The sequence below is a fragment of the Phoxinus phoxinus genome (assembly GCF_949152265.1).
Source record: "Phoxinus phoxinus genome assembly, chromosome: 14".
In the NCBI taxonomy this organism is placed as follows: domain Eukaryota; kingdom Metazoa; phylum Chordata; class Actinopteri; order Cypriniformes; family Leuciscidae; genus Phoxinus; species Phoxinus phoxinus.
The window spans coordinates 28,295,500-28,310,376 of NC_136889.1; positions in this window are offsets into that span (position 1 = coordinate 28,295,500).

The following is a 14,877-nucleotide window of genomic DNA, read 5'->3' on the forward strand; positions in this document are numbered from 1 at the left end:
CAATATTTTTTTTTTTTTATCTTTGTTACTGGAGCTATTTTATGTCAAATATAGAACAAATATTGGAAAAATATGGTTACAACTTTTTATAAATGCCCAATTTTTTAATAACATCAATAGTCAATTGTGTCAATTAAAAAATATAAAATCTATCTTCATAGATAATATTATTTAAAACATATTACAGCTATCTTGTCCCTTGTCATAAGCTTACTTTCAGCCTTTTCAGCCTAAGTGTCGAACTTTTAAATGGATCTAGATATTTCTTCTGACATCGCTTGCACATCATGGATACTCAGACGTCATTGCACCTTTTTTCCAGGACTTTTATATGTGATTCTGCACCCAGTAGGTCAAAGCTGTGTTGTCCTCTCTCATGTGAAAATTCCACTCACTTAGGTGAGGAATTGCATCTATCTTTGGACACTTCAGCAGTTTAACAGTGTGGCCAGAGGGAAGCATGAGTGATTGCTAAAACTTTCCAGTGTCAACACAGGAAAAATGCTGCAACTCATTTCAATTCACACATCAATGAGAATGGAATAATTAAATCCTGAAATGTTGTTCTCTCACTGCCGCTTTATTTTCATTTTTCATTCAAATGCATATAATTTCTCCATAACTGTCTGTCTGACAAAACAAATGATAGAATAACCAGAATTGTATTAAGAAAAAAAATAACCTCTCTAATGTAATATAATATAAATCTAATTTATTTGTACAACTGTTGGCAAATTTAAACCAACTACCATAAATGTGACAGACACACTTAATACTAATTGTATTAATAATAATAACTACTAATGGTGTTGTTCAGTTTAATATAATGATTGTAATGACTTCTAAATCAATGTGAATAACACAATATAAGCTCTGTTACAGTTAATGATGAACTGGTGTGCTTGTAACCATTTTTTATTCATTATCCACACTGACCACAAGATGGTAGGAAAGCAAAAATATTTAAAAAGCACAAAGCTGGACTCAAATTTGCCAAAATGGTCTACAGAATATATGTAGAAAGAAATGTACAAACATTTCAAATAGTTATCATATTGCAAATAATAATTTAAAAAAAACTTGCATTTTAAATAAAATTTTGTGTAAAAAAAAAAATAATAATAATGATTGCAGTTCACCAATAAAACTAAGCTTTCATGGATTTTTTGGTGAAGCTGATCTAATGACGGTTATAAGACCATCACACTGCAAACCCTCTTATATGGTTTAGCAAAATCCCCCAAAAGAGAGTTGACTTTTGTTGTGAAACTAAACATGGACAAATCTGAGATAATTTTTTATTGGAACTCCATCACTCGCCACCAATATTCCTACTGATTTCGCCTTGCTGGTACTGATGTGAGTACCAGCAAGGCGAAATCAGTGGGAATATTGCTGGCGAGTGATGGAGTTCCAATAAAAAATTATCTCAGATTTGAGATTTGAGATACTCTCAAGTACTGTTAAAAATCTAGGTGTTATTTTCGAGTCCTTTCTCTCCTTTCAGGCTCATATGAACTCTATCACCAAATCTGCATTTTTTTCAACCTAGTCACATTGCCCAGCTTCGTCCCTTCATAAGTGTCAAAGATGCTGAAAATGTCATCCATGCATTTTTCTCATCATGTCTTGATTACTTGTCTTGATTCCCTTTTCATTGGTGTACCTGCCAGCTCCATTTACAGATTACAGTTTTCCAGTATCACCTCTCTTTAAAGGTATATAGTTCACTTTAAAGGGGTCATGACATGTTTTTTTTATTTTTATTATTATGTTCCCTTAGGTGCAATTATAGTATTACTATAGTTTTTTTTACAAAAAACTTTTAAAATGTAGTGATTTATGACCTTTTCCCACCCTGTTTCTCATCCTCTGATTCATACAGTCTGTTTTGGGGGTGTTTCCCCTTTAAGAGTTCAGTGTTAACGCCCACTGTTATGATTGGCTAACGTCAGTGCCTATGCATCAATTATTAACGCCCCCAGCCAGAACGTTTGCGGATTCGGCGCAACTGTTTAATAGCGGGTGACGCATGTGAAGCGATGGCTCTTGCAATGATAAAACCTTATTATGTTTGAGCTGGAATCAGATGAGGAATCAGAGGAAAATGAACCATCACCACAACAACGATCTGGATCAGCCCGTGTCCACATGGAAAGTGAAACTATTTTGAATTAATAAAAAAAAATTAACCCGAGACACTTGAAAACGGATTATTGTTGCATAATTATCCTATAGCTTAATTTGCTAACAGTTTAACATTATTTAACTAATTCCAATGAAATGATAGGGTGTACCACGGACAAAAATGCATGCACAGACGGGCCATCTTAGAAGATGCAGCATTGATAAAGGCAACATTTTTAATTTCTAGGCCTACTAGAAAGGCGACATATTTTCAAGATTCTCTTATACAAATGTGTTTATATTAGCCATGGTAAAAAGTAAGTTTGCGTCGTCGTTATTGATCCCAAAATAGTCGGCACGGATTTATCTTTGAGCAACAGTTTTCTGGCAAAGCCAAGCATCATATTGGGATTTTTTCCTCAAAACAGTCATCCTTCAAATGTATAGAACAAACGCTTAAACTAACACTGCCGTGACTGGGACGTCCGCAAAAAATAAAGTGCATCCATTTTTCCCTGACGTCTGGATCTTTCAGCGTATTTAAAAAGTAGTTTAAAGTTTTAAATACATTACTTACAGTTTGCGTCGTCGATGTTGAGCCCAGAATAGTCGGCACGGACTTATCTTTGAGCAACAGTTTTCTGGCAAAGCTCAAAACAGTCTGTTCTCAAAACAGTCATCCTTCAAATGTATAGAACAAACGCTTAAACTAACACAGCCGTGACTGAGACGTCCGCAAAAAATAAAGTGACGACTGGATCTTTCGCAGCGTATTCAAAGATGTTGTTTGTCCACAGCCAGGAACAGCACATCTGCGTGGCATCGTAATTTCCCTGCAGACCCACTCCAGAGCCCGTCTACGGAGAGCCTGTTCACTCCCTATTAAGTCCTATTGTACCGAATTTTGGTTGTAGTTCCACCAGAGTTCCACTGGGGGCGATCACCCCCGAGTGCAAAATGAATGGGAGTCTATGGGGCTAGACGGCTAAATTTGTCCCTTTCAGCCGATTGCCGTTGAGAAATCTCAGATTTGATTGTAGGTTTGGCAAGTTCAACATGGGTTTTAGGTCGAAAATTGAATGAACGAGTACTTGTGTCCTTTCGATTTCTTACAGGTTGAGTTGTTGTTGCCCATAACACGCTAGCATTCTGCTAATGAACACTGATTGGTCAGTGAAGGACTGGTTACGACCAGAGATACCGCTTGATGGCATCATGGCATCCGAAGCGGGAACAGAATGTATTCTAGCAGAAACTCTTCTAGCACGTGTGTTTACCTGTGTCAGCTGTGCTGGCGATGCCTCGAGAGAAAAGAAAGTGCAGAGCGCGAAAGCACCACAGTGACTGAAGGATTGCCGTAAAGCAGTATCTCTGGTCGTACGATGTGTATGACGTCATTGACATTTTGAAAGACTTTTTAAAGCAAATAAGTGACTCTAAAAAATCTAACACCCAGCAATGTGCAATTTCTTTGCATCTCCTTTCGAATACAACATTCAAATTACTAGACAAAAAATTATATCTTGAGAAAAGTGGATTTTGAGGGGTATAGCTCCATAGACCTCCATTCATTCTGCACTCGTCCTGTGAGCGCCCTCATATGGAATCAGAGTGGAACTGCAACCAGTCAGAAGCCGGAAGTGTAGCGAGAGTGAACCTTCTCCCCTTATTAGACATTCTCTGCCCACTCGCTGTCCGTCGACTGAACACTTGTGAGGCGCGCAGCGCGCGGGCGCGACAACGATACGGAATGAGCGTAGTTGTCTTGCGCTTAAAGCGTAGTTGTCTTGGGCTGGAGGCGGTCTATAGACGAATCCGACGAGCGTTCTGTGTAGGCTGCCATCTTGTGGCGACGCCATTACTGAGCTGTTACCGGTATGTAAACAAACCTCCGTGATAACGCACCCTCGATGACAGCTACAGCCAGGCAGAATGACTTGTTGGGTTGATGATGTTAGACAGTGGCCTCCAGTCACAGATGAAGGTACAAACGATCTTACAGATTATTTATGAAAATAGTTTGGCAATAACTATGTTATCTAGGCTAACGTTAGCTAACGAAACTATAAAAAGATCTGTCCATTTGGCAATAATAAATAAATGAATGACATCAAATAAACGAATTCCTGTTTTTCATTTGTGACCATTATTTATCTCATTTTCACATTGCAAAAGGCAAGGGTAAGGTACAGCTAGAAAGTATACATAATATCGACAAATTAGTGTTTTTAAACATGGAAAGAGGTCAATATAACAGCAGAACAGTGTCACATAACGTTACATTTAGCTCAGGAAAGCCATTTAATGACCATAGCATGTTAATTGAATAGAAAAAAATAGCTAGAGAGGAGATTTTGCTGAGCACTATATTACATATTTATTATATTTTATGTAACTCACAACGTTTACTCTTCCAAATTGAAATTTTACCGCCGCCATTGAAACAATTGATAACGGAACATGTTTTCCCATTCGACATTATAAAAGTTACACGTTAGTGACAGTCGTAAATCGCGGGCTGTTTATTCCAGTGGACGCAAGTTGCAACTAAACCAATAGGAGGCAATGGCGCAACGCTACCCAGCAACAGCTCAGTTATGGCGCCCGCTTACTTCCGGTAGTTTCGCCGGATTTGTCTATATGCAAACAAACGCTGGTACGTCACTTCGTACCGTGACGTCACTTCTTACCATGGATCCAGAACGAGCTGTATTTAGAGCTTGATTAAATAAATGATTCGTTTATAATGGGGAGGAAGTCTTAAGCTATGAAACTTGCAGGACGTTTTAATGGTACAAAGACCTCTTATATACCAAAAGATCAAGGCGAATTTGGTTTCTCATGTCATGACCCCTTTAAAATGAAAATTCTGTCATCATTAACTCACCCTCAAGTTGTTTTAAACCTGTATGAATTTCTTTCTTCTGTTGAACACAAAAGAAGATATTTTGAAGAATGTAGGTAACCAAACAGTTAACTGGTCCCATTGACTTCCATAGTATTTTTTTTTTTTCCCTATGGAAGTCAATGGGACCAGTTAACTGTTTGGTTACTGACGTTCTTTAAAATATCTTCCTTTGTGTTCAACAGAAGAAATTATTTCATACAGGTTTGAAACAAGTTGAGGGTGAGTATATGATGACATCATCTTCATTTTAAAGTGAACTATCCCTTTAATGGGGGCAGATCATTCAACGTTGTAAACTATGGAATTCTCTTCATTCTGTAGAAAATTCTGTATTATGAATTTTTAAGAGCCGACAAGTAATTAGTTCAGGGGTCAATTTGTTAAGAAATTTAAGGTCAATTTGTTGAGAAAGACTACACGCCTGCGCACATATATATTCAAATGTGCATATCTATAGACTAAACACGTAATACGCATGTGCACGCCATCAGCGTTTTTACAGATTCAAGTTTTTCGAAGTTTATGTGGAGATGACAACATTTTTTTTTAAATCAACACTTGTTCCTTGGAACCTATTTCAAGGTTTGTGTTCTCGAGCCACCAGGCACTGTTGTTGTGCGAATGAGCGGGACAGAGCGTGTTAAGTGTTTTCAGTTAGAACAGTGTCATGTAAGCGGCCCTAAGTTAATAACTAATGATCTTTGCAACGGAAGTGAATCAATCAAAAACTTTAGCTGGACAATAATATTCTAGAGCTGCTGTAAAGCCAAAACAATCTCTGTTACTTTGATTTCCTATTATCACTGTAAAGCTGCTTTAAAACAATCTATATTGTTAAAAGCACTATATAAATTAAGGTGACTTGACTTGACATTTCATCCAGTTCCCAGGCGGGAACCGGCGAACATCCAACACATTTTAATAAATAAATAAACAAATACAAAAATGAAAGTATAAGCCAGCAGCCCCTCGCGGACGACTGCTGGCCACACAAAACAGAAACAAAACATAACATAAAATCAGGCCTGTCCTCTCTCGATCTTCACTGTCGTCGCTCCTCTATGCTTTCGCTCCTCCGTAAGAGATACGAGACAGTGCGTCGCCCAGGTGTCGCTCATTATTAATTACGCCACCGGTCTCGAGCCGTCATCTCACGTCCCTCGACCTCATCCTGCTCAGGTTGCAATTGGGCCTTCAGCATAGTCCGATGTACGTGTCACACCTCCCCAAGGTCATTCACAGGTGCAATTGAGTACACCACTCCACTCTTTAGGTGCCTTCAGTACCTGGTAAACAGCAGAGCTCCAAAGGTCTTGAATTTTGTGGCGGCCCCTTACTCCCACATTACGCAAGTAAACTCGCTGACCCTCATACAGTGGATCCTCCTTCATCCTCTTGATAGTCGTGATAGTCCTTGCAGTGTGCGGCAGCACTGGCCAGTCTCTCTCTGGCACCCTCGAACACAACCTGAAGTCGGGCCTCATGCTCTCGAACCCAGTCATGTACCGTACCAGCCTCGGACTCCCGCACTCTGCCCAACAAGAAGTCTACTGGTAACTGGGAATCTTGGCCAAACATAAGAAAGTATGGAGACTCCCCAGTCGACTGATGTGGAGTAGTGTTGTAACAAATTACTAACTGAGGAAGACAGGAGGCCCAGTCTCGCTTTCTTGAAACGGGTAAGGCAGCAAATTATGCATCGTCCTATTAAAACGCTCACATTGTCCATTGCCAGCAGGATGGTAGGGTGTGGTATGTGACCGTGTAATTCCATACAGGAAGCAAAGTTGTTGGATAAGGCTGCTCTCAAAACTGCGACCATGATCAGAATGGAGACGACTAGGCACCCTGAACTTAAAAAACCACTCCGTCACGAGAACCTGGGCCACAGTGGAGGCCCTCTGGTCCCGGGTAGGTATGGCTACCGTAAAATTACTAAAAATGACAACAAGCATATTTTCCAGGCCATTGTGTGAAGGCTCCAGAATTGTAAAGTCCATGGCCAAAAACTCATTGGGCCCTGAAGCCAAAAGATGTCCCATGAAACTAGGAACAGCGGGATCAGTATGCTTGGCCACTTGACACCTCTTGCACTCTTGACACCAGCGCTTCACCTCCGCAGCTATTCCCTGACGGACGGACTTTGCCTTCCTGTTCCTGTGACAGTACTGCCCCCAAGCCACTATGGCTGGCATCCACTTCTAAAATGAAGGTGAGGCGAGCAGACGTGAGAGAGCGGCGCGAGACCGGTGGCGTGATTAATGATGAACGACACCTGCGCGACGCACCGGTCTCGTATCTCTCACGGAGGAGCGGAAGCATAAAAGGAGGAGCGACGACAGTGAAGATCGAGAGAGGAACAGGCCTGAGTTTATGTTGTGTTTTGTTTCTGTATACTTTCATTTTGTATTTGTTTATTTTATTTATTAAAGTGTTGAATGTTCGCCGGTTCCCGCCTCCTACTTCCCATAACATCTAACCTTGTTACACTGGTGCCGAAACCGGGGAAGAAGGAGGAACGCGCAGTCAAAGAGCCCTCGCCGCTGTGGAATCCGCGGTGCCATCGAGCATGGTGGGCAGATTCCGTCACCATGGACGCTTGAGGCGGCACGCTGGAGTTGCCGTGGGGACGGTCGAGCTCGCTGCCGGCCGCCTGGGTGCTGGAGGGGCGGCTTCCGTCCGTGAGGGAGCAGCGGTGGAGTCTTCGCCGTGGGCCGGAGCCTGCTGCCATCCGCCATGCTGGGGAGGAGCAGGGAACGGGGGACTCCTGCTGACTGCCCGAACGCGGAGGAGCCGTCACCATCCACCAGGCGGTGGAGGAGTATCGAGCCGTCCACCGGGGGCTATCCAGCGCCACCGCCAGGCACCGCGGAGAAGATCGCCCAGCTGGTGGAGGACCAGATGGCAGCACGTTGTGGGAACCGGACCAAGATTATAATTTTTTCCTCTCTCCCCTCTCTCGTATCTGTCGCTCCTCATGCTTCCGTCTCCTTTTCTCTCGCCTCGTCCATCCATTCTCCCAGGTGCCACGGCCACCATGATCGGTCCCCCCAGAGAGGGGGAGGGGGGGTAGACACAGTCTTGTGGGTACCCCCCGGCCTGCGAGGGGCGATGGGGGTATGTGGCGAGCAGGAAGAGGTCGAGGGACGTGAGAGAGTGGCGCGAGACCGGTGGCGTGATTAATGATGAATGACACCTGTGCGACGCACCCGTCTCATATCTCTCACGCCACTTGGCCACCGCCTCGATTTTCCCCAGGTCAGTGGAGACGCCAGTGCTGGAGATCACATGTCCCAAATAGCCAACCTCCTGCCTTCCTGTTCCTGTGACAGTACTGCCCCCAAGCCACTATGGCTGGCATCCACTTCTAAAATGAAGGTGAGGCGAGCAGACGTGAGAGAGCGGCGCGAGACCGGTGGCGTGATTAATGATGAACGACACCTGCGCGACGCACCGGTCTCGTATCTCTCACGGAGGAGCGGAAGCATAAAAGGAGGAGCGACGACAGTGAAGATCGAGAGAGGAACAGGCCTGAGTTTATGTTGTGTTTTGTTTCTGTATACTTTCATTTTGTATTTGTTTATTTTATTTATTAAAGTGTTGAATGTTCGCCGGTTCCCGCCTCCTACTTCCCATAACATCTAACCTTGTTACACTGGTGCCGAAACCGGGGAAGAAGGAGGAACGCGCAGTCAAAGAGCCCTCGCCGCTGTGGAATCTCATATCTCTCACGCCACTTGGCCACCGCCTCGATTTTCCCCAGGTCAGTGGAGACGCCAGTGCTGGAGATCACATGTCCCAAATAGCCAACCTCCTGCCTAAAGAAAGGTCATTTTTCCAACTTGGCTTTGAGTCCTTCCAGTTTCAGTCGGCTGAAACACCCCCTCTAATCACTTCAGATGCTGTGAAATGGTAGAAGAGAAAACCACAATGTCATCAAGGTAAAGCAGCAGGGAATGACAGTGCTGTCCACCAAACAGGCATTGCATGAGGCACTGAAAGGTATTTGGGGAATTGCAGAGACCGAAAGGCATACGGCTAAACTCAAATAATCCAAAAGGAGTACAAAAAGCTGTCTTGGCTTTATCCTTCTCGGCAACTGGAACTTGATTGTAGCCACTGGCTAGGTCGAGGGTAGAAAACCATTGGGCCCCAGAGAGGGCGTCCAATAACTCCTCTATACGTGGTAACGGAAAAGCGTCTTTACGAGTCTTTTGATTTAATTGGCGGTAATCCACGCATAGGCGAAGAGTACCATCTTTTTTCCGCACCAAAACAATAGGGGAAGCATAGGGACTGCAGCTCTCCCTAATGACCTGCGCCTCAAGTAACTGATTGATATGGGCCTTAACAACCTCATATTCGGATGCTGGCAACCACCTATAGCGTTGACGGACAGGAACTTCATCTAACGGGATTTCATGTGATATAAGGCTGGTACAGCCCAAATCTCCCTCATGGGCTGAAAACACCGACTGGTACTCAAACAGCAGTGTCCTAACCTGTTGGATATCCTCATTATTAAGATTGGATAAATCAAGGGCATCAATTTGACTCAGAACAAAGCTAGGAGATGAACCAGCGACTTCAATAGCCCTCAACTCTGCTACGCCCTTAGGCAAACTGACCACATCAACCCTGCGCAAATAACCTAGCTGGGTGCGAGCGTAAAGCAAAACATCAGTAGTACCAACATTTACAACAGGAATGTAAACTGTACCCCTGGACACTCTCAGTGACTGTGGAAGCCATTGAACTAGTGTCCAATAAACAGGACACCTTAATTCCCCCCATTAGAATGTCTATATGAGGGAGGAGGACATTAATTTAGCTGTGGTGTCCAGACTACTTATGACACAAGAGCCCGTAGGAGCCCCACCCGAACTGTGGCTCAGCAGTTCGGTGGGCATTAGTTTTCCGACCCCTGTTGGAGAACTGACGGCCTAGCAATGGACAGGGAAGGTAAAAGTGAAGCTACAGAGTTAGACCGGGGGCGAAAGGATACCCTTGCACCATCACACTCCCTTTCAAAGTGTCCAGGACCCTGACATCTCCAACAAATTACAGGGCCATCACAGGGCGGTCTAGTATGCCTTTGGTTGTTCTGAAGTAAAGCAATACTTTGGGTTAACTGATTAAGCTGATCCTGCTGTTGTTTCAAAATAGCCTTAATATACCCCAGCTCCGCCCCCAATGAACCATTATTTGGCATAGTAGAAGAACCCCCTTGAACCACATACTGAAGGCCATAGGGCGATGGAACGGAGTGACTACGACCTCGAGCCCCTCCCGGCATGCCCTCCCGTTCCCACCTAATGGCCTCCCGTCGTACATCTAACAGCGTAACTGTAGGCTGACTACGCACTAGCTGCTTTAACTCTCGGCGGAGGGAACAGTCGGAAACATGCTCAATAAATTGGTCATGTAATAACACTTCAAAGTTCAACATGCCCACTGGTGCAAAACGTTTTATCCGGTCCAGAAGACGCATCAGAGCCAAATAAAACTCATGAAGACTCTCCCCCTCTTGCTGTTTCCTGGAAAAGAAAGCCTCCTGCAATGCAACATATGATTGGCAACAGCCATACAGTTCTTGTAAGATCTTAATAATAGTTTCTGGATCTCCCCGCTCTGCATCTGAACGATATTTAATTTAATCACTGGCCTCCCCTTCTAAGTGATCAACCAAAAAGTAAGCTTGGCCAAATGACGTGCTCGCATACATGCGCATGCCTCTTCGACCCACTCGTCAATATTAATACCAGAGTTACCTCGGAACATAGGGCACGGAACATCCCGTGGGATAAGAATGAGTCTCTCAGTAGCAGTTATACTACCTTCTGCAGCCACACTTGTAGAGGGCCTTGCTGCAGTGTTGTCACAGAGGGCCGGAATAGAATCTATTGACACAGTTGCCACCGGCTCCTGGTGCAGACGTTCATTTTCGGCTCTCAGTTGTAGCACAATGACTCTAAGTTGTATCAGTTCATCCTCCATGACTGTAAAACACAGAATAAAAGACGCCAAGAAAAAAACAAAAACTACACAGTGAGAACCCAGGGAAGACGTTCGTTCAGAGGGGACCTCAATTAGTCCAGGGCTAGGGCCTCACCTCAGAGTCAGAGTCGGCTGCTGTTTTTCAATACTCAAACAAAACAAAAATACAAAACAAAAAAAAACACTTTAAACAAAATGTTGGTAAATATAAGATTGGTAAATATTACAGAATCCACGTCTCTGCTTTTACAATGCATCCATCCCTGCCGACTACGCCAGATTGTGACCAGAGCAGTATGTTCAATATAATTAAATCCAGATAGCACTGACTACGCCACCCTGGGATTTGCACCCAAATGTTTTATTCAAAAATTGTGCTCACATATGTGTGCACAGCAAACAATAGGAAGAGGTGCTCAAACCCTGGTGCTCCAAACTCACAGCAATGTGCTTCACCCAGGTGCCTAGCCTCCCCCTCAGCGCACTTTAGTGGGACAGGTACACATACAAACTAATCAAATCATTCACATAAAATATATACAGTCATGGCCAAAATTGTTGGCACCCCTGGTAAATATTATCAAAACTGGCTGTAAAAAATAAATCTGCATTGTTTATCCTTTTGATCTTTCATTCAAAAAATTGCCAAAATTCTAACCTTTCATTGAAGCAAGAGAATTGAAAGTGGGGCTAAATCACATTATGAAATAAATGTTTTTCTCCAAAACACGTTGGCCACAATTATTGGCACCCTTTTATTAAATACTTTTTGCAACCTCCTTTTGCCAAGATAACAGCTCTGAGTTTTCTCCTATAATGCCGGATGAGTTTGGAGAACACCTGACAAGAGATCAGAGACCATTCCTCCATACAGAATCTCTCCAGATCCTGCAGATTCCCAGATCCATGCTGGTGCTTCTTCTCTTCAGTTAAGCCCACTCATTTTCTATAGGGTTCAGGCCAGGGACTGGGATGGCCATTGCAGATCTTGGTTTTGTGCTCAGTGACCCATTTTTGTTTTGATTTTGATATTTGTTTTTGGATCACTGTCATGTTGGAAGATCCAAACATGGCCCGTTATAAGATTTCTAGCCCCGGCTGTTAGGTTTCGATTTTTTATCTGTTGGTATTTGATCCAATCCATGATGCCATGTATCTGAACAAGATGTCCAGGACCTCAGGCAGAAAATTAGGCCCACAGCATTAAATATACAGCAGAGTATTTCATTTTACACATGGGGTACTTTTTTATCCCTGTGTGCACCAAACCCATCTTAAGTGTTTGCTGCCAAAAAAGCTATTTTTTTTGGTTCCTCTGTCCATAGAACGTTTGAAAAGTACCTGACACGACTGGCACTTCAAACGGGACGGGTTCTATGGTCAGATGAAACAAAATTTCATTTGCCTAGAATTCAGGCAGCCAGTTATAGTCCGAAGGGCGGTGTTTATGGCAGTGTCGACTTTCCTGGCGTGTGGGCTTCTGCACCATGCTGGGGCACAGTATTCAGCTGTGGAGAAGACGAGAGCTACTGTTGATATTCGAAGCACCTTGGCAGTTGCACTCCAGCTAGTACCAGCCAGACGTCGAATTATTGCGACCCTTGATGACACTTTGCCCCTCACTTCTTCAAGGTGTTGTTTGAATGTTAAGGATCTATCCAGGCGTACGCCAAGGTACCGTGGGGCTTGCTGGAACTCAAGACGCTTGTTATTAACGAATATGTCCAGTTCCCGTCTGGCCTCACTGTTGTTCAGGTGGTAAGCTGCTGCAACTGTCTTGCCTCATCATCATCATCATCAATGTGTGAGTGCAAGCGCACTTCCTTACATACCCGCTTCACGGGCGGGGTGCGCGATGCAAATCAAGCAAATGTCCATTGACCTGTCACACAGTGAGATTCGAATGACAAACTACTCCGTAATGTGGTTCTGAGTCGATTCTTTCTTTTGAACAATAACTTTATTTATTGTGCACTTTCGACTTTACAACTTTGTAGAATGTTTACATTGAAAAAACAGCTATATTACACACTGAAAAGGGAATATTCGAAAAACTATATTAGGGGCGCTTTAATTTCTGCTAAAGGACTATGAAAAAATGAGCATGCAACAATTTTCAAATCACTCCTGAACTGCTCACGATATCACACAAGAGCAAAGCATTTATAATGCTGCACTGGGAGAGTAGTCAAGCCTAAAAAAACATTGACGTCATAGTTTCGTATTGCGCTAACACGCAAAGGATTAATTCTGCTCTCTAATGTGTTCTCAGAAGGGGGTGGGGGTAATACTCTGAGTCTGCCCCCCTACAAAAAATATAAGGTATTGATCATTTTTTATTTATTTAATATGTGTTGTATTGCAAAAAAACACATGCCTGATTTGTAATTTTACATGTTGTGAATAGTAGGCCTAGATTTCAAATCATGGACCTAATAAAATACTACAATATATATTGAGCACACAAAGCTACACCCCATGTGGATCTGTAGAGAGTAGCCACACCTATAGATTATACATTATAGTTCTATTTCACATTTTAATATAATCCATCACACGAGGGGCTGAAAGTGGCATTTTACCAGCATTGAATAGGCCTGTGGGCATTTTTCTATAATAATCCTATTAGGATCCAAGGAAAAAAAAACTCTTTCTGTCAAAGAGAGAGCATTGACGCAAGCAGCTCTGACGTCAATAGAGCTGCAGTGTATGGGGGGAGGGGGGAGGAGCGCTAGCAGCCTGTTTGCCCACAGAAAACACTGAAGGCGAACGTCACTCGAAGTGCTAGGGTGATCTGAGATAGTCCTCTCACAGCAAGTGACAATGCAGCCGGTTAAATTCAAAATACAGAGTTATGAATGTGAATTATTTATGTCCAGGATTACGAAGGAACCCACGTTATTACTCAGCAGTCGCTTATTATTGGATTTGTTGCATACCATTAGCCACACTTGTTAAAAAGTACCCTATGCCATTTTGTTTACGATTTATTTCGGAAAATACTTTATTCAATTCAATTCACATTTATTTGTATAGTGCTTTTCACAATACACATAGTTTCAAAGCAGCTTTACAGAAAATGCATGAGTCCACATTACAATTTAGAGGTATCTATTATCAGAGGTAATTGTCTAAGTCATGTCATTTAGAAATGTACATATACGAATCATAGGTAGCTAAAATTTAACAATGTAATACTTTTAAGGCAGAAACAATGAGCTAGGCTACTTGAAGTAATGAATACAATTTGTTTTATGATCTACAAACATTAAAGCTTTGTGCCTTAACAGGTTTCCACTTACTGAACTTGTGGTTAACTGTCTTAATTCTTATTCTGAAGAGTGCATTATTGACGATTTGTTTAGAGAGCAAGATGGTTTTTGACTTAAAGGAACACACTGACTTTTTGGGACTTTAGCTTATTCACCCAGAGTTAGATAAGTCCATACCCGTTTCATCTCCGTGCGTGCCGTAACTCTGTCTGACGCACCCACTGCTAGCCTAGCTTAGCACAAAGACTGGAGGTAAACGGTTCCAGCAAGCATACTGCTCCCAATAAGTGACAAAATAACGCCAACATTTTCCTATTGACATAGGTAATAGGTAATGGCAGAAACATGGCAGGAACAAACGAAGAAATAGACTGCAGCAATTAATGAGTGCATGTGTTTACATGCAAGATAGGCCTACCCATTATCCTTAGGCCCTACCCGTGAACATGCAATTTAGAATGTGTTCTGGAAAAGCATTAACTGTTATTTAATGCTCTTATTGTTTCAGCACACAGAATTTTACCCATTGCCGATTGCCCTGATTTCGGCATATTCAGTGTGTGATTTTAATAG